General features: G+C 37.2%; 1 protein-coding gene across 1 annotated transcript in view; it reads left to right on the forward strand.

Moving 5' to 3' along the window:
* SEMA6D (semaphorin 6D) overlaps positions 1-27,110 on the forward strand; it is a 575,796-nt gene that overhangs the window by 261,973 nt on the left and 286,713 nt on the right. Inside the window, exon 3 of the mRNA XM_040492593.1 lies at positions 1,533-1,596. The gene's annotated coding sequence lies outside the window, so the exon portion shown is untranslated. The remainder of the gene's footprint in view (positions 1-1,532; positions 1,597-27,110) is intronic.

The raw sequence follows: 27,110 nt of genomic DNA on the forward strand, positions 1-27,110 counted from the left end.
TATATATATATATATATATATATATACACACACACATATGTATGTATTACATACACACACATACAAGGGAGTATTACTCGGCAATAAAAAAGAATGAAACTTGCTATTTGCAACAACATGTATGGAACTAGAGTGTATTATGCTAAGTGAAATTGGTCAGAGGAAGACAAATATATGACTTTACTCATATGTGGAATTTAAGATACAAAACAGATGAACATAAGGGAAAGGAAGCAAAAATAATATAAAAACAGGGAGGAGGACAAAACGTAAGAGAATCTTAAATAAAGAGAACAAACTGAGGGTTGCTGATGGGTTGTGGGTAGGTGGATGTGCTAAATGGGCAAGGGAGCATTAAGGAAGACACTTGTTGGGATGAACACTGGGTGTTATACATAGAGGATGAATCACTGGATTCTACTCCTGAAATCATTATTGCACTATATGCTAACTAACTTGGATGTAAATTTTAAAAAATAAATAAATATATTTAAAAAAGAAAATATTTATCTAGTACCTTCTAAGTGCCATGTACTGCACCAGATATTGGAGATCGGGTTAATATAGAAATCCTTGACTATCATGGTGTAGCTTCCAATCTCCCATAGATGCTTACCTTTCTCATTTATATAAATAAAATGATAAAAACTTAGTCACCTACTTATTACCTTCATGACTTTCCCTATATTGGCATATCAAAAGTATTATGTACTTTAGACTTTCTTTAAATTAACACACTCTTAAATTTAGAATCATTTTAAAAGAAAACACTTTGTCTCTAAATACGTAAATCGATATTTCTATGGCTTGTGATAAATATAATACACGTAAAGATAAAAAATATGATGGAAACAAGCCCAATTAATAATTTCTAGCTGTATCTTGTGATCTGCCAAGACCTAGGTTAGTTAAAAGAGAGATTAGCAAAGATTAGAGATAAACGTTAACCAATGTAAAAAATTTTCCTTGAACTCATCACAAGTATTGACAAGGAAATAATGTTGTCGTATGTGCCTTGGCATTATTTTATTGCTTCTCCTGTTCCACCTAACATGATCTTGTTCCTTCAGTAGCCACACTGCATGCTTTCTAATGCCCTGTATGAAGTTACGGGTTTACATACTGTTTTTGTGTTGAGAAATATTTTTTTAAATTTTTTTTAATGTTTATTTATTTTTGAGACAGAGGGAGACAGAGTGTGAGTGGGGGAGGGGCAGAGAGAGAGAGGGAGACACAGAATCTGAAACAGACTCCAGGCTCTGAGCTGTCAGCACAGAGCCTGACGTGGGACTTGAACCCATGAACCATGAGATCATGATCTGAGCTGAAGTCGGATGCTCAACCAACTGAGCCACCCAGGCGCCCCGAGAAATAATTTTTTTTGTTGAAGGCCTAGAATTCCTTAAATAGGGATTATGAACCTAATTCTAATTTACCTTCTATTTCTCTAGTAACTTGTAAGCAATGCACTTGCACTGCATTTGTAGCTATCCCAATATCTCTTCGTTCATTTTCTTTTCTATTTACTGTAGAATGCAGAGTCCTTGGCCACAGTTTGACAGCCTGGAATCCTAAGGAAGACCAAGACTTCTAACAGTAAGGCATGAGTCTTTTGCAGTTGTGCTTCCTCCGCATGGGATGATACTACGATTTGATTTAAGCTTGAATTTGGAAGGTTCATTCTTCTCAGGGAAATATATGTCATCTCTGGACTTTTGCCTCATACTGGCAGTAGGCATGCTTAACTAAGTAGTCAGGCTGGGTTAGCTTTCAAGATTGGTTTCTTGATTTAGTATAGATCAAAATTCAAGTTTTATTATGGTGTTTAAACTCTCTTTGCCAGTTTAGAACAAAACACGATAGAAGGAGAATAAAGATGAATAACAGAAACACTGCTTCAAGCATACCATTTGAATAACAATCTGGGTCGTTTTGCTGCATGCTGTACACTGAAAATATATGGCACTTCTTCATGTGTTTCAAAATTTTAATCAATATGAAGTTATGTTTTCAGGAACTAAATAAATACACTGTAATGACCATGTCTAGCAGGCAATTGCTGGAGCAAGACAGGTTGTGTGGTGTCCATAGAGGAAAATACTACTGGTTTTGACCAAGTGATAAGAAACAATCAAGTACCAAAGAAAGACTGTTAATTGACTGGGACATGTGACTATTTTGCCTCATGAATATTTGAGGGAACAGAGTCAGGACAGTAAGCATTTCTATTCAAATAGCAACAGTGGTATCGGGTAACTGAATGAATATCGTAGTATCTGTGAACTTCTGCACAGACCCTGTGAGACAGCAGTGGACTGTCCTAGTGATTTTGTTGCAGTCATTACTGACTGTTGTTGCAGTTTTAAGTTTGTTGGTTCCTATAAACATATCTTTAAGATCCTATTTTTAAATTTGCTGCTTCCCTGAAAAAAACATGGGACTTTCTGATTCAGGATTTCCCTTTTCCTACATCATGTTTTCCTTTTTCTTGAATCAAGTGCTGATATACTCCTTGCTAAAACTATAACTCATTCAGTAGTTCTTTAGTTATTTTCAACTCATGTCCTAAATAATCTGTTATGAAGACTGTTGTTCTGGAGGGTAGGACCCTTCATAATTTGTCTACTTTGTCTAGGAGGGTCTGCACCAACTGAGAAGTTAATTCTCAGAAAAAGGCTGCCTTACCATGAGATGGCAGTAGAGAGCAGCTTGGCATACAACCCATTTGACTAGGTTTTTGAGCCAGACTGGGGGCTGGGCCCTGTGGCAGGAGCTAGACAACCAAGGTAAACTACTTGGATTGTGCTCTTTGTATTTATGTGGGAGTGCCTTTTGGACGAAGGGGCATAGCTGTTAAGAAAAGTCCCTTATAGACACATCCGAGATGGATAAATCAAGAGAAAGAGAGATAATTCCTGAAATACACCAACTTCAGTTGATCAGAGTTCTGCTTCTCTCTCTCTTACACACACACACACACACACACACACACACACACACACACCACTGCACAGTGCACACACAGAAAGGAGAGAGAGAGAAGGAGGAGGAAGGGCAGAAAGAGAGAGAAGAGAAGAGACATACGTGTTTGATCATTGAAAAGCAAGGCTAACTGAGATCAGCAAGAAGCCAGAAGGCAGTTGTGACTGATCAGGAGCCACATACAACAGCTAAGTTTCGAGGCCACATACCTTAGCAATGCGTTTTCCATCCTTAAAGGTGTCAAAGCATCAATGGAGTAGACAGTAGGGTGTAGGTTTTATCATCCTTTACATTTTGGTATCTTCTATTGTGCAGAGTATTCAGGAAAGTTAATGATAGATGGCATTTTCAAAAGCTGTAGCCCAGGAGGTGACGTGTATTACCCATGCTCTTTTAGTTTAACTAGTTAAACTAGTTAATTCGGACTAGAGAGTCACTTGTCCTAATTATCAATAGCCTATCCTTTCCAAATCATAAGAGCAGAGGAAATTTGATATTCTCTCCCAAATGTAAAATGTATTAAAAGAGTTTGAAATACATTCATTCTCATTTTCCTTAATTAATATTTTGGTCTATGAGACAAAATTTGGGCCACAAGGGAGTATAGGGTATCATGTCTGATTGTCTAGTAAGTTAGCATGATAATCAATTAATGGGTCACAGGATCCCTCAGAAATTTTATCCTTCGAGGATATCTCATCAGTCATATATCACTGTCCCAACTCTTATTTTTTTCCTAAATAAGAAGTCTGAAATAGGAGAACAAATGATATAATATTCTGTGTTCCAACTTTTCTTACCTTCAAGGAAAATCTTTTATGAAAACCCAATGTGTAAAACAGGTAAAGTAAACATGGACGACATAACGAGGATGAGAGAATAGAATCTTAACAGGTGAAGTAAACATGGAAGAGATAGTGAGGATGGTAGAAAAGAGTCTTACTTGTTTCCCAACCATGTCATCCCTCTTCATACAAAATGGCCCCAGGACTGTATTAGAGGAATGTGAATGGTAGAGGCAAAGGAGCTTTGTGGACAAAGACAACTGGAGTCAAATCTAGCGTCCATCTTTTATAATCTGTGTGACACTGATATTGTTACTTGATTTATCCTGAGTTTCAGCTTCCTCATCTAAAAAATATGAATGACACTGATATAATAAGGCTATATGGAAGATTAAATGAGACATGTATATAAAGGATTGATAGGTGAAAACTGGATCTTAAAATTGTTGAGGCTGGAAAATTTTGATTTGGTGACTGGAACTGGATTCTGCAGTTTAAGTTAACAAAGTCAATTCATTTGTAAGGTTGAATGTACTTTTGTTTTGTCAAGAACTACTTGCCCAGTTGCTTATAGTTATGTAGACATAGAGTAAGTAGAGATCCTTGTTTTTTTTAATGAAGAGAGACCTCAAGAGTATACCTTTGCCTTGTCTAGGACCTAGCCTTAGAAACTGTAAGTAAATGAAGTTAGACAGTACTCTGTTCCTGTAAGAGTCATGGAAGCTTTCCTAGGAAAAAGAGATTCAGACAGTGCCTCTTCTCCGGGGTGAGCCTGAGGAAAAAGAAAATACATTGCTAATACTGTTGGTGGCTTCAGAGTGGAGACAAGAGCAAGAGGAGGAGACAGACATTCAGTTCTCCATGGAAAGGTATGGTGATCTCACATTGGCCACACAGCTCTTCAGTTCCTGTTACTCACTGGGCCTTTCCCCTTGGCCACCACAGAGGCAGCTTTGATTCCAGTCCAGAACTGGTCCTGGAGAAGAGTTGGAATTTACAGAGCCTAGTGGACCCTGGATAACACCAGACCAAATCAGAGATTCAGCACCACTTGAGAGAGCTCTGTTGCTGGGCCAGGGAGGTTCCTGGGCCAAGACACCAAAGCCAGCCTTGGAAAAGATCTACATCACATGTCAAATCAAACAGTCATGCTTGAGTCCCCTGATGCACGTTAACATGATCTGAAGGAGTGTCTCTAGCTGCTTTCCCACCAGGTCCCCAGGAAGTCTGCATGTGAAACAGAGATGTGGTAGCAATGTTTACACCTCTTCATAAAATATCAACTTAAATTTTATTAGGAGAATTGGGATTAAGAGAATCCCATTAGAGAATTGGGATTAATGCTCAAAAAGAAAGCTTCTCATGAAATAAAACTGATGAAATAGGGCACTGAACAGATTTCAGAGCCACATCTTCCAGCCTGCCTGGGGTCCCTTGGAAGGAAGAGGTTTTCTGATTATCAGCAGACTATGGAAAACCATGACTACGCTGCTAGAAACTCACCACTTTCTTTATTTTTCTATGACCCAGAAACGCTTTCTTTCCCCTTGGTCTCTTAAAGCCTCTATTAGTGACCATTTTGTGACAGTGGCTTTGTAATCTCCCAATTCTGGCTCTCAAGTGGGAAAAAAAAGGGGCTATTGGCGAGCTCTCAGGGTCTGGAAAGGCCGTTCCTTTCCCAGCTGGCCAGGAGTGCCGGAAGCCTAAGAAGGCTGTCCACGGGCTGTCTGGCGAGGGTAAAGGAAGAGGGGAGGAGGAGGCTTAATTCCTGACTGGCTGGACCTCGGAAGGTGGCCTCCTTTCCCTTGGCTCATGAAACAGAATAGAAGGCCAAGAATCCTGGCTTAGTTCCTGTCAGCTTGTCGCCTTGTTTGTGGGCTTGTGGAGTGAACTGAGTTCCGGAAGAAGCTTGAGGGCTGCCTGAGACAGGCTTACAACTGAGCCTTGAGGAAGAAAGACCCTCCCTGTCGCCACTGGGGTCAGAATCTCTTAGCCAGAAGCCTCTCTCCTTTCAGTTTAGAGGAGAAGTGGATTGAGGAGTAAATGGCCTAATTAGTAGTGGAATGTTTGCTCAGTACGTTAGGATCTTTTCTATGTTGCCATGAAATTACCATAAACATAAACACTTTTATTTCTAAGCATCTCAAACCTCATTGCATATATCAAAGGGTAAATGGCATTAACACTTAAAATTATGAATATATTTTTTGCAGCAAACGTTACATGACTCCAAAAAGTCATCTTAAAATATAATTCTTCTCAGAGACTGGTGTGACCTCAATGAAATGCTCATTTATGCAACATCACTTTAGTAGGTACTGGCTTTATTAAAACCATTCAGTATCGATCCAACCTGCTCTATACAAGAAGGCACTAAGTCTTAATCATTTCTCTTTTTTTCCAGTGCTTAATAGAGTATTTATTTACAACTTTATTGAAATATAATTGGTAGACAAAAAAAATCACACATTTGTAATGTATACAATTTGATGAGTTTAGACATGTCCATATACCCATATCATCATCACAATCAAGGTTATAAACATATCTACCACCTCCAGAAGATTCCTTATTTCCTTTCATTTTTGTTTTTGTTTTATTTCTGTTTTATGATAAGAGCATTTAACATGAGACCTACCCTCTTAATAAATTTTTAAGTGCACGATTTGTAGTGTTAACAATAGCCACTATGTTGTACAACACATTTCTAGAACTTACTCATCTTGTATAAGTGTAATTTTATACCCATTGAGCAATTCCCTGTTTCCCCCTTCCCCCATTGCCATTATGTTTTCTTCTTCTGTAAGTTTGACTATTTTAGGTACCTCATATAAGTAAAATCATACATTATTTCTCCTTCTTGGACTGGCTTATCTCACTTAGCATAATATCTTCCCGGTCCACCCATATCACATATGGTAGGATTTCCTTCTTTCATAGAGCTGAATAATATTCTGTTGTATTTAGATACCACATTTTCCTTATCCATCCAACCATTGATGGACGTTTAGTTTATTTCCTTATCTTAGCTATTGTAAATAATTCTGTGGTGAACATGGGAACGAGGATATCTTTCTGAGATCCTGATTTCAATGTTTTTGTATATATACTCCCAGACATGGGATTTCTTGATCATGTGATAGTTCTATTTTTAATTTTTGAGGAACCTCCACACTGTTATCCATAGCAGCTGCAGCATTTTACATTCCCACCAACAACATATAAGAGTTCTGGTTTCTCCAAAATCTTGCCAATACTTACTATCTTTTTGTTTGTTTGTTGTAGCCATTCTAACTGGTGTAAGATGATATCTCATTGTAGTTTTGATTTGCATTTCCTTGATGACGAGTGATGTTGAGCACCTTTCCTTGTACCCCTTAGCCATTCGTATGTCTTCTTTGAAAAAATGTCTATTCAAATCTTTTGTGCATTTTCTAATTGGGCTTTTTTTTTTCTATTGAGTTGTGGAGGCTCCTTACGTATTTTGAAAATTAACCCTTTGTCAGATATTTTGCAGTTATTTCTCCCATTCCATAGGTTGCCTTTTCACTCTGTTGGTTGTTTTCTTTATAGTGTAGAATTTTTATAGCTTTGTGATGGAGTCCCACTTGTCTATTTTTGCTTTTGTTGCTTGTGCTTTTGTTGTCATATCCAAAAAAATAATTGCCAAGACCAACGTCATGAATTTTTCTCCTGTGTTTTTTTTTCTGAGAGTTTAATAGTTTCAAGTCATTTAAGCCTTCAATCCCGTTTAAGTTGATTTTTATGTATGATATAAGATAGTGGCTTGATTTCTTTCTTTTGTATGGATATCTGATTTTTTTGATACAATTTGTTGAAGAGTCTATCCTTTCCCCTTTGTGTACTCCTGACACTCTTATCCAAACTTGGTTAAGTTTTAATGTATGTATGGGTTTACTTCTGGATCTCTGTTTTGTTCTATTGGTCTTTATGTCTGTCTTTATGCCAGTACCATACTATTTTAATTACTATAGTTTTATAATATATTTTGAAATTGGGAAGTGTGATATCTCCGGCTTTGTTCTTTTTTTTTTTTTTCTTTCTCAAGATTACTTTGGCTACTCTGAATCTTTTGTGATTCTATAAGAATTTTAGGATTGTTTCTTCTGTTTCTATAAAAAATGTCATTTGGGTCTTTGACAAGAGTAGCACTTAATCTGTAGATTGCTTCAGGAAGTATGGACATTTTAACAATTTTTTAATAGAAATATTAAGGCAAAGATAGCACCGCTCAGCGGATATTCCCTTTGTTCCCCTGTATTCTTTGACCCTTTTGCAATTAGAGCACTGTGGCCAATTCTAGCCAATGACATGTAAGTGGAAGTGATGAATTTGTCATTTCTGGACTGAGAGAGTAAAAACCCATATGCAGTTTTTTATGATTTTATGGCATCATTTCATGGCATGATTTTATAACCATCAAACAAGCCCACGTTCTGGATGGCATAACTACAGGATGGTGGCATTTCCATCAATTTGGATCTCTGAGTAGCTATGTGGAGCAGAGTCCCTACTGACCCTGCATGGGACATAAATTTTGAGCAAGAAATAAGATTCTGTCTTATTAAGTTAAGTTACAGAAATTTGGAGCTCAGTTTGTGACTTGCATAATGGAGCTTCTCCTAACTAATACAACTGCCAACCAAGTCGTGAGTACTTCCCTCAAGTGGTTCAAAATGGTGCTTCTAAATGGTGGGGCAATGGTGGGAGTTTGTACAAAGTGTGGTTAGAAAAAAAGAAAATCTGGGGGGAAGACCTGTGCCACAGGGGAGATCATATTGGTCCTAGATCTTGATGGAGACATGGACATATTTTAGACAAAGAAAGTAGGAGGGCATTCTAAGCAAAGGCAAAGAGGTGGGAAAGGGTTTTCTGTATTTGCTATATTAAGCCTTCATCCATTTATTCATTTATTCATTCATTTAACTTTACTGTTGACACTGGTCATTAGCTGAAGCATAATTTCATGGGTGAAATGGTAGAATGGACTGAAAAAGTGGTTACGATCAGGTTGGGAAGGGCATTGTTTCTCTTGCTGATTTGGAGGTTTAATTTAAGGAGAATTTTAAATGACCCTTACAACTTTAATATATAAGTTTTTATTTGGTGAAAGGAGATGGACTCAACTATTGTATTCATGTTATATATGTTAGAAATTTGGGAATTTGATATATACTATTTTCAGGTTCAATTAAACACAAATCAATGGTGGAGCTTATAACCAACTTAGAATTATGTACTGTTTCTTCCATCTACTTGTCACCCTATCTACAATCTCCCCCATGTTCCTGTCTCCTCAAAAAACACCCTACAAAAAGTGAGTGAAAAAAACCGTGAAGTCATTTTAGGAACAAACACCGGGAATGGGGGTAGGGAAGTATGGATATAGATGAGCTAACACACTCCAAGCATACTGTTTGATTTAATTCAGTCAGTTGTTTTCTTTTTTGTCCATGGACTCATCCCATTCATCCCAGCCTAAGACAACTCCTCTTCATACCTTAGAATTTTTTCTTGGCTCTGATCCTTTTAGTTTCTTAGCACCACCTCACTTCCTTCCTTTACAGAAAGGTCTTGGGCAGATGATATCTTTTAAATACAAATCTATCTTTCCTCCAAAAATCTGTTGGCATTTGAAGAAAGAGAAGATAGTAATACTTAGTAGTCAGGTAAAAAGATCATATTGTATGATGAGGGAACAATGTGGGCGAATCAGAAAACTGACATTTTATAATACAGAATGTATTTTCTTTTCCCTAGAATATTATTTCATTTAACCAGAATTTATTGACTAGAATCACAAACTAGATATTTTCAAAATATTAGGAAAATATATTTTCCTAGGAATTATTTACAGTATTTGGGTTTTTATTATTCCAAAAAGATGAGTAATTATTACTCCACATGCACTCCACAGTAAGTGACATGTAAATTATGTTATCAGTCCTGTCCTAATAACCTGGGCAGAGTGTGCAATGAGGAACACCTGGGTACTAATGACACCTCCTTCTTGAGTTTACCTGGATGGGGTAACACATTTAAATTGCCTTTCTATAGCTTCAGAGAGCCCACAGGTTCAACTCTGGCCAGCTTCCTCTGAAGTGTTTCCATTAGTCTACAGCAGGGAAAGATCACGAATGATCTGGCATAACCCATTTTCACCGCAAGAAAAGAATTCAAATCATAAATTCCAGTAATTAGGGATTAACATCATGATTCTATATTTGGAGAAAAGCATATTGCTATATTACAAATAAATTTAATCTATTCAATATTTTAAAAAGCAAGAGAACTATGCAGAAAGTATTAAATAGCCACAGAATTAAACATTTTTACAATGACTTTGTTGTTGTTGTTGAAGTGATGCAGTGAAGAGCATCTAACTAGCCATTCTCGGTACCTTTCATTCTCCAAGCTGCCCCAAGAAAATATTTTTCAGTTGGCTTCATCGTTAAAGCTGACCCAAAGACAATCTGGGATAAACTGTTTTTATACTAGATATTGTAAGGTAATCTAGTAAACTATAGCAGAGAGAATATTGGCTTAGTCTCCTCATAGTTCAGCTCTTTCTATGTAAATGCCCAATCAGGTGCTCATAAAAACTGAAATTATGACCTTCATTTTCTGTGGCTTGAATTTAGAGCAAAAGTGTTCCATCAATAAAATCTTCAATGGTTTTTCGATCCTCATAATATCACCCAGCAATTCTCTCCCTGAGTTGAGATAATAGCAGCAATTAAGCAGCTTTTATTTCTCAACCCCTTTTAACTTTGCTGTCTTATAAATGAACACACTGCATATATATGTATCCACTATAGAAAGAGTGCTGGCCAGTGTCAGAAGCAGGGAAAAACAATTAGTCCATTCATGAATTATCCTTTATTTTTCACTTTAGCCCCAGAGGTTAAATGTGAATGTGCTTAGTTGCCTCACTTTCTATTTTGACCACATGTGAAAGCTTTGATGGAGTTCTATAGAGAATAAGAAAAGTAAGATTTGCGAAAACCAAACACACTTGCATTTATTAATGGTCACTAATGGCATGTAATTAAAGTAATTACAGGAAGGCAAACAGACAATTAACTTGTTGGAAGTGTCAAGGAAGGGCAATAAAAGAGTTTAAAGTTCTTGTCTGTCTGGTTCATCTTTAAGTCCCACAAATATCATAAAGAAAGAGTGATGCTAACCAGAAGGGTCAGGCTAATATTAGACCTTTATGAAGCAACTATGGAGTCTGAAGGGAAAAGCAAATGGCCAAGGGCAAAAAGCTGGGGTAGTATGGGTTTGAAGGAAGGGAGCTACAACCAAAACCAGGCTTCATGAATGACGATGGCTTTATCAGAGCTTTGACAAGGATTAACTACAGCAGATGGCAAACAAAAAATGATGAACATGTCTTTCTTTTCCATCAGTGTGTGTACTTCAAGTGTGAATCACATTATTCAGCCCTGACTGGTCTTCGTCTGAAAGTCATTTCATGTGTATATTAATTTTATATTACCGAGTGAGTTACAAGCTCTCCGGGAACAAAACTTTCATTTTAGGAATCTTCCATGTGTCGTACCGTGCTCAGTACATTGGGTGTCATTTGATGAGCTGGAGTTCCTGAATTACCCATCCTGCATCCCTCTCTCCAAAATCTTTCTGTGTTCGGTGAGGAACAGGCATGATGTGCTAATAACAAAGTACCCCATCTCACTTATTGAAATTCACCTTTTATGGAACACATACACAGCCACTGACACCCAATAACTCACTAATGCTAATAAATATGTATATATCAATTCACTTCTGAGCACTACCCCCTTTCTTGTTATCTCATCAGAACAACTCTAGGAGATTGTTTTACAAGGGGTGGGAGAAATCTGATTTTTATTATGTCTATGTAAAATCAGTTGAAATTTTAGACTAGCAACTTGGAAACCAACCTTTGTGATGAGTAAATTGGGAGCTCTTTTGTTAAACAAATGATTGCAGTAGACTAGGCCTAGGGGCCATTTGTAGTAATAAGAATGCAGGTGGATGGGGTGACTGGGTGGCTCAGCCAGTTAAGCATCCGACTTTGGCTCAGGTCATGATCTCACAGGTTTGTGAGTTCAAGCCCTGGGTTGGGCTCTCTGCTGTCAGCGCAGAGCCCATTTTGGATCCTCTGTCTCCCTCTCTCTCTGCCCCTCCCCTGCATGCTCTTTCTCTTTCTCTCTCCCTCACACTCAAAAAAAAAAAAAAAAAAAAAGAATGTAGGGGTAAGAAGAGGGCCCCTCCTCCCTAAATGAAAATACTTATCTCAAGACAAATGCAAGTGGTTTGCAATTCTGTGAAATCATATATTTCTTAAATATGATTTCTTAAATTATCTATTTCTTAAATTTCTTATGTTCTCACCATTGTTATTTCACTGCCTGTGTTCTTTGTTATTTCTCACCTAGAGAAAAGCGGTGCTTTCAAAGCAGCTTCCTTAATTCCATCTCCCCATCTCCGATGTATTTGATGGTGCTTCTTTCTGACGGATATTTCCTATGTAATGTGTAACTCTGATCATATTACTGTCCCACTCAAACATCTTCAGTGGCTCTCCATGGTCTACATTGACACAGTCCAATCATCTTATTTTCAGTCACAATGACCCACAAGCTGGGCCCAACTTTCCTTTTGTACCTGATCCTCCACTCCTCTCCTTCAGACATCCTGCATTTCAATTTGAATAGCATTTTTCATATGCCCTGTATGTACATTCTTTGAGCTGTCTCATCTCCATTCCCTGGTTCAACGATTTTTCCACACTGAAATTCTGCCTTTATTTCAAGATCTCTCTCACATATCACACTAATGGCACATCCTTACCTAATTTCTCTCCCTGCCCTCCACTTCTTCCAGAACTCCTAAGGTTCTTATCTGTACTATTTTCACTTGCATGTATGTATGTGTGTACATATGTATGTATTTATAGATCCGACTCATTTCTAGAATAGCACTGTAACATTCTGTGGAGATGAACTTTATCCCAATTCTCATTGTATCTTCATAATGAAATTATGATAACTTAAATAAACTCACTCCCCCCAATTTAACTATGAAGACCCAGTTTGAATATAACCTCTTGCAGAAAGTCTTCTTAAAACTTCAAGCCTGAGTTAAATGCACTTTTGTGTTTTCTCATTGTCCTTTGTTCATACTTTCATCTTGGATCTATAGCCTCATAATGAAATTTTATAATTATAGGGCTGTCTTCACTATTAGATTCAAAATCCCCCCAAGGAATTATATAGTATTATTAAATTTCCTAAGCCTCTAAGAATCATAGTTACCATATTATAGGTGCTCAGTACATTCTGAAAGACTTTAAGGGCTCAGATCCATGACTCTTTCCTGATACTGGAGATAGTGGGTGAGGGCAGTTGAGATAAGATTAGAGAGCCCTTTTTGAGATGAGCAACCATAAAACACTTCCAGTTTTCAAGGTCTAAAATTATGTTCAGCCTGGGCTTTGTCATCTTGAACTTCACAGCTACCCCCATTTAAAGCTACAAAGTATTTCTGGGCTGGAGTACACGAAGAGGATAAGTACTTTTGGCAGATTTGAAGGAGTTTGGATGGATTCTAGAGAGTGGTGAATGTTTTAAACTCTTAAGCTTTTTTTAGACACCTGAGCTCCATTTATTTGCACTGGGACATTTCCTGTGGTTCTTCTTCTCAAACCATACTTGACGAGTGTTTCCAAGAATTTGAAATTGATGGATGCAAGCCTGTTTAAATTCATGACCACTGCAGTTTCCAAACACCTGGCCCTGAAGTCAGGTCCCTGCCAACCCCAGTCACCTCTAACTTGCAAATCTATTGAGTTCTGTTACTGAGTATGTCTGCAGTGCTCTGAACAGGGGGAGAAAGTGGTATGGCCTAGTCTGTAATCAGTGTAGACTATTTCCTTCTACATGCTAAACCCTAGGGAAGAATGTAGGTACATGCTATGCATAGTTAAGCTCTGCCTATTAAAGATAGAGCTCTATGTTTGTGTACAAAATTATGTTTGAAACAAAATAAAATAAGGGTAACACAGGAGTCCTGAGGAAGGGTAGAGTGGAAGTGTTACTTGTCAGATCTTATTAATTAGAGAAATCTTCCTAGAAGAAGTCATTTTTCTGAGCAATTAGAAGGAGTATTTGGAGAGGGAGGGCAATCATTTCAGGTGCACCATGGAGCATGGCTTCATGAGATTTGGACAGTGTTAAGCAAGGCACGCAAGAAAACAGACAGATCCTTTGATTAGGACAAGGATTCTAGGTAGATAAATCGTAAGTGATTAAACCTCTGAGAATGGGGCAGGGGTGTTTAGTAAATGATAAGTCTAGAATTTAGACTAAAGATATGAATTGACATAATTATAAAGAAATCCATTAGAAGTTATTGAATGAGGGGCACCTGGGTGTCTCAGTCGGTTAAGCATCCAGCTTTGGCTCAGGTCATGATCTTGTGGTCCATAAGTTTGAGCCTCGTGTCAGGCTCTATGCTGACAGCTTGGAGCCTGGAGCCTGCTTCGGAATCTGTGTCTCCGTAGTTCTGTGCCCCTGCCCCACTCATGCTCTGTCTCTCTCTCTCTCTCTGTCAAAAATAAATAAACATTTAAAAAAATGACTTTAAAAACTACGAATGAAAATTATTGAATGAGGAGAAATATAAAATATTTTTGAGGAAGATTGTTTTAAAACTTTTATATTAAATATATTAAGGAGGAAAGATCTAAAACTTGGGTACTAGGAAAGGGTTTGATCCATTAAATGTGTGAACTGATGAGGGCTTAGGCCGGTAATGACATGCCATAGTTACCTGTTTTCTGATGGGTATCCTTATTCAAAAGCGAATGCTTTCAGAATGGTACCAGAATCCTTCTCACCACAGCCCTCTGGCAAACCTCTATCAAACAATTTGAGTTGGCAAGCTAGATGATACCTACATGCTATTCCTGTTTTAGACTATGGTGTAATGTGTGGAAATGAATATAATGTGCGCCATTATGTAGAAGCCATATGTAGGCTATGTTAACAGGACAACATGAATACAGAGGATGAGGGAACTTGAAGAATAGAAAGTCACTGAAAATGTAGAAGTATAAGGGGCTACAAAGTGTTGTTCCAAGAAGAGAAGTAAGGGAGGAATTCTTGTTTTGATAAGAAAATGAGTTATTTATTATTATCTGAGGCTTAGCTCCATATGATTATAATTGACTAGATAGAAATGCCTTAGAGAAAGGATGAAATATAATAATAATATTGGGTTGATAAGTTTCTTCACTCAACACTTTAAATAAATATATTTTGAGCAATTAACTCTGCACCAGATACTTTTTTTGGGTGTCTGGGATACATCAGTGAACAAGACTGGGGCATAAATTGCAACAATGAGGGGAGACAGACAACTAACAATAGATACAATAAATAATCACCTAGTCTATTTGAAAACTAAAAATGCATAACAGCATAATAATGATCAGGAATTCAGGGGGTGTGGAGGGAATTAGAAGTCATTCAATTATAGATCTTCATCACTTGATCTACTGTCAGATTATTTGCTAGGTTAACTCCATACAACTTAAGAAATACTAACAATTAATTTTCTTACCTCTGATCATGGAAACTCTCTAGCCATAAACCCTGCAGACTACAGAGATATGTGTTAGGATTTTTTAGGAGACCAGAGATTGATCACTGTGTCTCTTATACTGATCTTGTTGCCTTCCAGCGAGAGAAAGAAAAATTTGGATAATCTCCAATGATTGAATAGTATGGAACATTTGGCCTATTGGGTTCTTCATGTTGATAAATTGATAAGTTTATGCTACAAAGGATGATGAGGGCAGATTGGCTAATTTTGCCCCTTCAGGACACCATAGTCTTAAATGCAATAGTTAAATATAGTCTATTCAAATTTCTATCAATTACAACACCTAGAGGAGATTTTTAGTGAAGGACATTTTGACGATCATGGAAGGATTTGTTGAGGAATCAAAGCTACTCTTGGGAATGGGAACTATATGGATTTTACCATTCAATTACCATCAGACCACCTTTGCTGTAGTATGAACATAAATATCACTCACTTGTGTTCAGATTTCCATCTTCACCCCCTTCTCAGCAAAGATTTGTTAAAATCTCTCTCAACTCTTATGGCAAAGAAATGGTATCTGTGCTGGCTCACTCTAAACTCTTTTCTTCTTTTGTTGTTCCTGTTTCTTGGAGCCTCTTTGGTTTTCTGCAAATGTCCTGCCTTATTTCTTTCATATTGGGGCATGGGTTCCTGATTTCAGCATTCCTATTGATAGTTCTTGGGCTTCCTATCTGCAAGAGCTTAATGGTCACTTCACATTGAACTTTTGCAGAGATTTTTGTTCAGCTCACCAAAATGTTGGCTGCCTGCTTTACATGCTAACCTTCTAATGGCTTTGGTCTATTTGCTTGGCCCTACAACTCTTCTCATGCAGGAGGGCTCCCTCCTCTTTCCATTCTTTTTGGCACAGTCAGCATTTTCTTTGCATTTTGCAGCATTCTAAGCATACTCTGGCAGCAGGAAGGTATTTTCAGTCTCTTTTTGGCAGTAAGAGTTATCTTATGCCTGGCACCAAGCTGAAAACATTCCCCATTGTGTAGTGCTTTGACATTGTCTCAGCAGTAGCAGAGTAGAGGTACTTCCTGTGTAACATCATTAAATATCCCTGCTCCATCAACAACCCTTTAGAGACATTTCCTGTGTAGCACTATTGAAATTCCTGCCCCATAAATAGCAATGCAGGGATACTCCTGTGGCACTTCAGGGACACATCCTATGTGACATTATTACAGTCCTTACACCAAGAGGAGTAGTTTCAAGGATACTTTTGGTTTTGATTAAATATTCTGTTGCAATGGCCACACAGCAACTCAGGATCCTTATTTTTTATTTCATTTCCAATATTGTTGGCATTCTTTACAAGCATATAAACTACTATTACTATTTAGTTGATTAATCTAAAATTTTATTCCCTTGTCAGAGTCACTGAAGCCATAGGTACCCAGGCATGGAAATTATGGGATCCAATCAGATTTAAGGTCCCAAGAAACCTCTAAATTCAGAGTAGCATTCAAGAAGAAAGCAAAACCTGTACTATTTATATCTTGACCATTTTTTATTATGTTCCTTATTCCTTAACAATAAATAAAAATACAGCCTAAACCCTATCATTGTCAAGAGAATAGTCAATTCAAAGAGCACTTTCAAATTGTACAGTTATGGGGATAGGAGAAGAGAATGCTATGCAATATCCTGTGGGATAAATCCTGACTCTGATTTGAAAAGTTATTTATTAAGCCTTTTCTGTGCATTCTCCAAAGGCTACAGGGATGGTGATAGCATATCACACTGGACAAACATATCTTAGAATAATGTGAACATAATAGGAATAATAGGAATATTCAATCTCAAGAACACTTCGAATTGGTGTTTGTTTAGATGTGGCTTTTATGATATAGAATATATAGTTTTATGGTGTTCTCAGATGACATATCTGTTTCACCATGACTAAACTGAATATGATTAATTATGTGGTCAAAACCAGAGTCACTCTGACCTGCAAAGCAGGCAAAGCAACATTTCCAGGTCCACATTAAGGTAACAGGTCACATTGCATGAAACCAACCAACATTTCTTTGGGTCACATCCATGTTTCTCAGGTATCTAGCATGGTCTACTTTTGGGGAAGTGGTTAATATCTTGGAATAAGGAATAAATATAAAATGACCACAATTAAGGAGACATAATCCTGATCCTTCAGAAAAAAATGAAAATCACCCGGAACAGGTACATAATAAAATATTTTGCAAAAAGAGTGACATACTACGCTTTAATTATAACTAAATCCATACCAAAGAAAGTTATACTTTATTTAACCCAAATAGAGTTTTGTCAGGCTCAATTATGTTTTATGTCCAGTTTTCTGGAATGATGCCATTAAGTTGGGTTAGCTTGACTACTGTCCAGAACTTGTGACACAAGGAGAGAAACAAAGCAGAAAACCCAAGTAAGCTAGTTTGTAAGTCTTTCATGGGAGTGGCAGATAGGTATAGCACTGAGCTACAGGGACATCGCAGTCTTGTCCGTGCTGTATTCATATAGCCAACAGATGTGACACTGCTCTCTACAGTGCACCCAACCTTGTGAGCTTTTTCATCAGTCACAGTTAACATGATAGGAGAAGACAATATTGTTTTCCAAAAGGAGCCAGAAAGATTCAGTCCACAAGGCCATTGACACTGTTTATTGCAAGTTCACATTATTGAACTGTGTCTGTAGAAACCAAATAGCTGGTTTCTAGTAAAGTGAATTATGGCAGCAGGGGCAGGTAGGAGAGAGGTAGTTAGGAGAAATACCAAAGTATCTTATAAAAACCACAGTCTGCTAAAGTCCGTAGTTACATCTACTAAGAAAGTGGGATTGCTGTTAGTGATCAGGCATAAGAACTCATCATTAGTTAAAGCATAAAAAAAAGGTATACAAGGCAGAATTGCAAACAGTATCAGACTATGAAAAGGACAGCTGCAGTCAATGTTCCCACTAATATTTTCCATCCATGTACGAAGTGAATTTGTAATGTGCAAGTTCTGTCAAGGAAAATAAACAGATGTGCACCATAAGCAGGAACAACAATGAAAAAACTTACATAGATTTTATGAAGACTGGACTTTTGATGTTGATTCTGTTAGTAAGAGGGTATTGTAGCAAAAGATCTCCCATTTGTAAATTTGTCTACTATTAAGGAAGATGAAGTTGTTGATATTCCCCAACAACCCAAAGTGTTTTGAACTCTTTCTGGTGGATCTGTGCCAACTTGGAAACACCCTGTCACCCATTCCCATTGTGTAGGTTGCCAGACAGCTGGATGTGCATTGCAATGAAGAAAATAGGCCTACCAAAGAATCACATCTGTTATCTTGGCCTCATATGCACCCTGATGAAACCAGTTTTTCCACCTGGCAAAAGACATGGGAGGGTACAATTATATTTTAATGTTTTACATGTTAGAAAACTCTCTAAGTTTGTACATTTTTATAGGCAGAAGAATTTAGACTAGACATATAATTGATGGCACTAATGCTAATTCTATACTATCATTGACTGTGAATATATTGCAAGGCTTAAAAAGTTCTTCATAATTTGCCCCTTATATACTTATCACCTTTATTAGCCTTGCCGTTCCCTAAACATCCTACAGTAAAGCCATATACCCAATTTGGTATTACCATAATATACCATTTTTCAAAATAAGTATTCATTGAGTAATTACTGTATAGGAGGCATGGACCCTATTTTTACAGTGGTCCCTGCCCTCAAGCCTAATGGGTAAAATATAAAAATAGATATTTTAAATATCTTAAACAAATATATTAAATATATTAAACAAATATAAAAATAGATATTTAAATCAGCGTGACATTTTTATACAAGTAACTCATTAATACGTTCTCTTTGTAAAGACAATCAGACCATATAAATACATACAGTCAAAATGATAGTGCCTAGATTAGTGAATATTTTCAGTTCCAAGTGAAAGAGGTCAAATCAAATTAAGAAAAGTGAATTTATGGTTCATATAACTGGTAGATTCAGAGATGGGCTGGCTTTAAGGCATGACCACTCAATAGATAGCTAGATGCAAAGACTCAAATGATTGGTCTCTTTCCCTCCTCCCCTCTCTCCTCCTCTCTTCTCTCACTCCCTCCTAGTCCAGGAAGGCAGGGATTGGGAGCATGGCTTCAGACAGCTGGAGAGTAATTATACTCAGGTTGGCAGTGGCCATAGAGAAAAGAGAATGCTTTCTTCTCCCAGTGTCCATATATAAAATCTTAAGGAAGGACCCTGATTGGGCCTTCTTAAGTCATATGGCCATCCTTAGCAATTCGTGTGCAAGAGAATATATACTGTGTTTGGCATCCCCACAAGAATCTTAAAGAAGAGGGGAATAGTAGCCTCCTAAAGGAAAGTTGAGGAAATGATGACTAATCAGGTAATATCTATAGATGTCCCTCCTTCTAACCCCACTATTTCTAAAGGGGTGACCACTGTAAAAGTTAGTTTCTGTTTTTCCAAGCCTATGTACACACATTTCTAATGCACATACATATATACATTTATACATATATCTGTGCATATACAGATTTACGTATGTGTGTATGCATATCTACATGTGCATAGCTTCTTTTTAAAGATATAAATTCAGTTTTATTATATGTATTATAATTTTCTTTACTTGCATTATATACTGAAGACTTTTCTATGTCACTAAATGTTTTGACAGAATGCCTATGCCACTTCATTGTTTTGAATGCTAAAAAAAATGCACCATAATAAAGACGTATTACATTTTACCTAATCTTACCCCTATTTTTGGCTATTTAGGTTATTTCTAATTTTGGGTTACAATGCTTCAATGAACACCTTTATACATTCTTCTGTATCCTCACATGCAAGCATTTTTCAGGTGTAGTTATCTAACAATACTTATTTAGTCTGTGTTGCTTATGAAAATTATTTCAGTCCCAATGTCATAAAATATATTCTCTTGTGTATTCTTCTAATATTTCTCATAATTTTGCTACTTATATTTAGCTCTTTCTTTCATTGGACTTTCAGTAAATGGTTAGAAGCAAGAATCTATTATCTGCTTTTCCTTAGCCCTCATGACTTACCAGTCACTTGCCTCATTAACTGACCTATTTGTGGCTGATTTGAGAGGCTACTTCTACCAAATACTAAATCTCCAATATGTGTGCACCCGTTTCTAGACTCTCTGTTCTTTTCTACTGGTCTATTTGTGCATCCCTGAATAAATCATAATTTTTTTTACTTATTTTTGTTTCTGTCATACTATTTCTGTTATGCATGTAATATGTAACTTTTTCTTTGCACATGGTTGAAAGAGTACAGAAACATTCAGAGGGAATATGAAAGACTCTTTCTTCTCCTCATTACTCCCCTTGCATTCCTCCCAACTGTCAATAGTTGGGAAATAATATTCTGGTTTCTCTCATGTATTTCCATATACACATAAAGCTATGTAGATGTATCTATTATGTTCTTTTTATTGCTATAAGTAGGGTCATACTATACATATGACTTCAACTTGCTTTTGTCACTTCACAATCTTGGAGATATTTTCTTATCAGTGCATAGTCAGACCTTTTTTTTTTAAACAACTTTATAGGATTCCGTAGTATTATATACTATGAGATATTTATCTACTTTTTTTCCTAAAGACATTGTTTTAATTAATGCAGATTTCTATTATTTAAATGTGGAAGGCTATAGCAGGATAATTGTTATTTGAGGATTAGAGAAGAAAGCCTGACATTCAAAGAGGAGACCGAAGTAGTTAGAGAAAAAGAGGAAGGAGGAGCAGCCACAGCAGAAGGACCAATGTGCAAACAGCCTGAACATAGAAAAGCATGGCCTGAAAGAGATTCTAGAAGACTGCTGTGACCAGAGCATAGTAAGTTTAGCAAGGGAGGGAGTGAGATGAAGACTGAGTGAGAGACAGTGGTCAGATCCTTAGGGTTCTGTTGGCTATATAAAAGAATCAATATTTTATTCTAAAACGGTAGAATCATTGAAAGATTTTAGACATAGAAGTGACGTTCTGTAATGGGTTGAATTGTGACCCAGAAAAAGATATGTCCAAGTCCAAACTGCACATACCTGTAAATGTGACCTTATTTGGGAAAAAGCTCTTTGCAGTTGTAACTAAGTTAAGGATCTCAGGATGGGATCATCCTGGGATTACTTGAGTGGATCCTAAGTCCAGTGATAAGTGTCCTTCAAAGAAGAGGAAAACACAGTGGAGGAGGCCAGAGGAAGAAGAAAGCAGAGTCTGGAGTTACGCTTAGAGAAGCCAAGGAACACCTGGAGCCACCAGAAGCTGGAAGAGATAAGGAAGGATTCTCCCCTGGAGTCTTTGGAGGGAGAGTGGCCTGACCCACATCTTGATTTCGACCTCTGGTTTCCAGAAGTGAGAGAATAAACTTCTGTTATTTTAAGCCACCAAGTTTGTGACAATTTGTTGTGGCAGCCTTAAGAAACTGATATGCATTGCTTCCTTTTTCCTTTTATTCATTTGCTCGGATATTCAACAAACGCCTATTGAAAGTGTTCACTATATATCAAAGCTGTTCAAAGTCCTGAGGATACAGCAATGGATAAAGAAACACACAAAAATTCCCTGCATTTGTAAGCTTATATTTCTTCACAACACATCACCTATCAATGTGGGACCCAGGAAGTTGCAGTCTTTAATGCTTCTCTTTTTTTCACTCTTACCAGTTGCCATGTTGGGTTGATAAAAACCCACTGTGGGTTTTTATGTCACTGGGCCTTGGCATATACTGATAAAATTTCTTTCTTCCAGTTGTTCAGTAGTAGCTTAAATATTTCATCAGTTTCTATGACGCTTCCCTGATTGTCTTTAGTAAGTTTTTTCTGCCTCTAACAGCAGGTGTCATGCTATTTTGTAATCAATCATTTACCCATTCTACTTTCTCAGTAGACTTTTGAGCTTCTTGAGTGAAAGGACTACTTTTGTTTTCATTTTTATATTCCCAGGGCTTGTTATAACCCATGCATATAATGAGTGCTCAGTATTTATTTAAATTATGAAATCAATGCATAAAAGAAATGATTGATAAATTGGAGTTTATTAAATTAAAAACTGTTCTCTAAAAGACACTTTAAAAATTGGAAATACAAGCCATAAACTAGTAAAGTGGTATTTGTAAAACACACAACTGGCAAGGGATTAGTATTCAGAGTTTATAAAATACTCCACCATGCAAATAAGGAAAACACAAATGATACAATCAGAAAGTGGATTTAAGGGGCATCTGGGTGGCTCAGTCAGTTAAGTGTCTCACTTCGGCTCAGGTCACATGACTCAAGGCCCATGAGTTTGAGCCCCACATCAGGCTCTGTGCTGACAGCTCAGAACCTGGAGCCTGCTTCAGATTCTGTGTCTCTCTCTCTCTGCCCCTCCCCTGCTCACACTCTGTCTCTGTCTTGCTCAAAAATAAATAAACATCAAAAAAAGTGGACTTAAGAAACTTCATTAGGCGTTTTAGAGAAGAATAAATACATTTGGTTCATATACATACGAAGATCTAACTAATCTTGATCTAACTAACAATCAGAAATGTAAACTTGCAATACCATTTACATCCTCTCAGCTGGAAAAAAAAATCTGAGAAATCTGATCAAATCAAGTGCTGGAGATGATAAGGTTCTGCTAGGTCTCTTTAAAATTGTTAGTGTAATTCAATGCAATCCCAATCAAAATTGCACAGCATTCTTCTCGAAACTAGAACAAGTGATCCTAAAATTCATATGGAACCACAAAAGGCCCCGAATAGCCAAAGTAATTTTGAAGAAGAAGACCAAAGCAGGAGGCATCACAATCCCAGACTTTAGCCTCAACTACAAAGCTGTCATCATCAAGACAGCATGGTATTGGCACAAAAACAGACACATAGACCAATGGAATAGAAGACAAACCCCTGAACTAGACTCACAAACGTGTGGCCAACTAATCTTTGACAAAGCAGGAAAGAACATCCAATGGAAAAAAGACAGTCTCTTTAACAAATGGTGCTGGGAGAACTGGACAGCAACATGCAGAAGATTGAAACTAGACCACTTTCTCACACCATTCACAAAAATAAACTCAAAATGGATAAAGGACCTGAATGTGAGACAGGAAACCATCAAAACCCTAGAGAAGAAAGCAGGAAAAGATCTCTCTGACCTCAGCCATAGCAATTTCTTACTTGACACATCCCCAAAGGCAAGGGAATTAAAAGCAAAAATGAACTACTGGGACCTTATGAAGATAAAAAACTTCTGCACAGCAAAGGAAACAACCAACAGAACTAAAAGGCAACCAACGGAATGGGAAAAGATATTTGCAAATGACATATCGGAAAAAGGGGTAGTATCCAAAATCTATAAAGAGCTCACCAAACTCCACATCCGAAGAACAAATAACCCAGTGAAGAAATGGGCAGAAAACATGAATAGACACTTCTCTAAAGAAGACATCCAGATGGCCAACAGGCACATGAAAAGATGCTCAACGTCACTCCTCATCAGGGAAATACAAATCAAAACCACACTCAGATATCACCTCATGCCAGTCAGAGAGGCCAAAATGAACAAATCAGGAGACTATAGATGCTGGAGAGGATGTGGAGAAGCAGGAACCCTCTTGCACTGTTGGTGGGAATGCAAATTGGTGCAGCCACTCTGGAAAACAGTGTGGAGGTTCCTCAAAAAATTAAAAACAGACCTACTCTATGACCCAGCAGTAGCACTGCTAGGAATTTACCCAAGGGATACAGGAGTGCTGATGCATAGGGGCACTTGTACCCCAATGTTTATAGCAGCACTTTCAACAATAGCCAAATTATGGAAAGAGCCTAAATGTCCATCAACTGATGAATGGATAAAGAAATTGTGGTTTATATACACAATGGAGTACTACGTGGCAATGAGAAAGAATGAAATATGGCCCTTTGTAGCAACGTGGATGGAACTGGAAAGTGTGATGCTAAGTGAAATAAGTCCTACAGAGAAAGACAGATACCATATGGTTTCACTCTTATGTGGATCCTGAGAAACTTAATGGAAACCCATGGGGGAGGGGAAGAAAAAAAAAGAGGTTAGAGTGGAAAAGAGCCAAAGCATGAGACTTTTAAAAACTGAGAACAAACTGAGAGTTGATGGGGGGTGGGAGGGAGGGGAGGGTGGGTGATGGGTATTGAGGAGGGCACCTTTTGGGATGAGCACTGGGTGTTGTATGGAAACCAATTTGACAATAAATTTCATATATTGAAAAAAAATTTAAAAAAAATAAACATTTTATAGATATTCTAAAAACAATAAAATAAAATTGCTAGTGTAAATGTATACTGAAACAACTGCTTTGGAAACAATTTGGCATTTTCTCATAAAGTTGAGATAAGGAGGTCACAGACCCAATGATCTAGCAGTTATATATACGCATGTACATGCATGTATACATACGAGGAGAAACACTGGCGTGTGTGTATTGTTAGCAAGTATATGCAGTAATTTTTCAGCAGTAAAATAACAAAATGCCCTTCACATTCACACCTCCTTCTTCTCAAATAACCCTGCAACTAGGAATAATCAGGATGTCTTTGATAAAATACTCTGACAAAAACCTGGATAGATAACTCATGATATATTTTCACAATGGAACATTATGTGGAAATGACCGAAAACAAGCTAGAGTTACGGACAACACAGATGACTCTTAGTAACATGATGTGGAGTAAAAAAAAGCAAGTCCCAGAAGACTAAATGATGCCCCTGTCATAAAACTAAAAAAATAGGCAGAATTAAACAATACACTATTTATAAATATATGCATAGATATATGTGATTTCAAAACTGTATTCTTTAAAAAGTAAAGAAATTGTAAGCACAAAATCCAAGGAATTGTTTATTTCCTGGGGAGGCAAAGAATGATGAGGTATTTATTAATAGATGTAAGTGAATGGTAATGTTGTTAGTTATTGAAGTGGCAGTGAGTTTATTATACTTTAAATTGAAATAGGGGCACCTGGATGGCTAATTGGTTGAGCATCTGACTCTTGATTTCGGTTCAAATCTTGATCCCAGGGCCATGAGAATAAGTGGAACTTGCTTAAGATTCTCTCTCTCCCTCTCTCTGTCTCTCTCTCTCTCTCTCTGTCCCCCTCCCTGACTCGTGCTCTGTCTCTCTCTAAAAATAAAAAATAAAAATAAAATAATTAAATTGAAATAAGGTGAATGAGCCATGCATAGAGCAACAATAACTTATAAATGAAGACTAGGGTTCATCTAATTAAGTCCGTCCATTCAGTGTTTCATATATATGTATGTGTGTGTATATATACATGTGTACATATAGGTTCATGTGTGGTACCTATATAAATACATAAATATGTGTGATTTCACTTCAAAATAAGCTTTGTTGCTAATTTATGCCAAAGAAATCTCGTTCTGTATAAATCATTTTTCCTTTGGTCAGTACTCTAATTTTTCCTTGTTTACATAGTTCCTCACTTACATAGTTTGTCTCTCCCTGGAGCAAAAAGCACTTTAAAAAATAAACCTCCTAGTTGAATTAATTCATAAACCCATGCATTTGGGCTCTGCTTCTTTCTGTTATAGCTAGCTATTACCTTTGTGAAGCGATGGGCCTTGATCATAAGTGCTGGATATTAAGCTTCAGAGTTTTAGAATCTGTCATGAAATGCAAGATGTGGAAATTCAAGAAAACAATTATTTTCTAACTAGTATTTATGATTACAATAAAGTCAGGTTATTTTTTTTTTAGTTTATTTATTTAGAGAGAGGGAGAGAGAGAGCACTCATGCAAGTTGGGGAGTGGCAAAGGGAGAGGCAAAGAGAGAGAATCCTGAGCAGGCTCCGCATTGTCAGCGCAGAGCCAGACATCAGGCTCAATCCCAAGAACCACGAGATCATGCCCTAAGCTGTTATCAAGAGTCAGACACTCAACCAGCTGAGCCACCCAGGCACCCTGTCAGGTCACCTTAAAGTAAGAAAACACATGAATAGCTTTGGCCACAGAAGCATAGGAATATCCAAATTAGAAATGTCCAATTTAAATACTGTTACATGAAGTTACCCAGAATGAAAGAAAAACATCCAGATTAGACTGAAAACTAGATAAATCTAAACTTGGTGTAAATTAGGATAGAGGCAAAAAACTGGAGATGTCTTCCGTAAGATCCCACTGAGCCACAGTATTGAAATATAGAATAGCCTCTCCAATTCCTGGCAAAGGGAGCAAAAATAAAACTGCGATTAATACTTAAAAAGCTCTCTCCCACATGCAGTCCACAAGGGAGGGAAGTACACATTTCTGAGGCAAATGCACAAAGTGCTTGTCCCAGCTCTCTGAACATTTGATCTTTAGCCAGGACCTTAAATTGTGTGTATTTTTTTACCCAGCCCTTTCTGTATTTTTATACCTTTCCAAGCAGTATATAAAGATGTTTTGAAAAACTACTTGAGAAACTGAATGTGGCTTTGTTTTTTTTAACCATTTTAAAACTCTGGAAATACTGACTTCAAGTGAATTTTAAAAATATACTCAGATAATGAGATTTGGAATAGCGTATTCTATATTCACATATAGATTTGTAGGTAGCTTTCAATGCCTGGGTACTGGGGGTTTTATGGTGAAAACATTGACATAACTTTAATTGGTGTCCTTTGAATGGAAGAGCA

Source organism: Herpailurus yagouaroundi, unplaced genomic scaffold (assembly GCF_014898765.1).
Source record: "Herpailurus yagouaroundi ecotype Mexico unplaced genomic scaffold, PumYag 184, whole genome shotgun sequence".
NCBI lineage: Eukaryota > Metazoa > Chordata > Mammalia > Carnivora > Felidae > Herpailurus > Herpailurus yagouaroundi.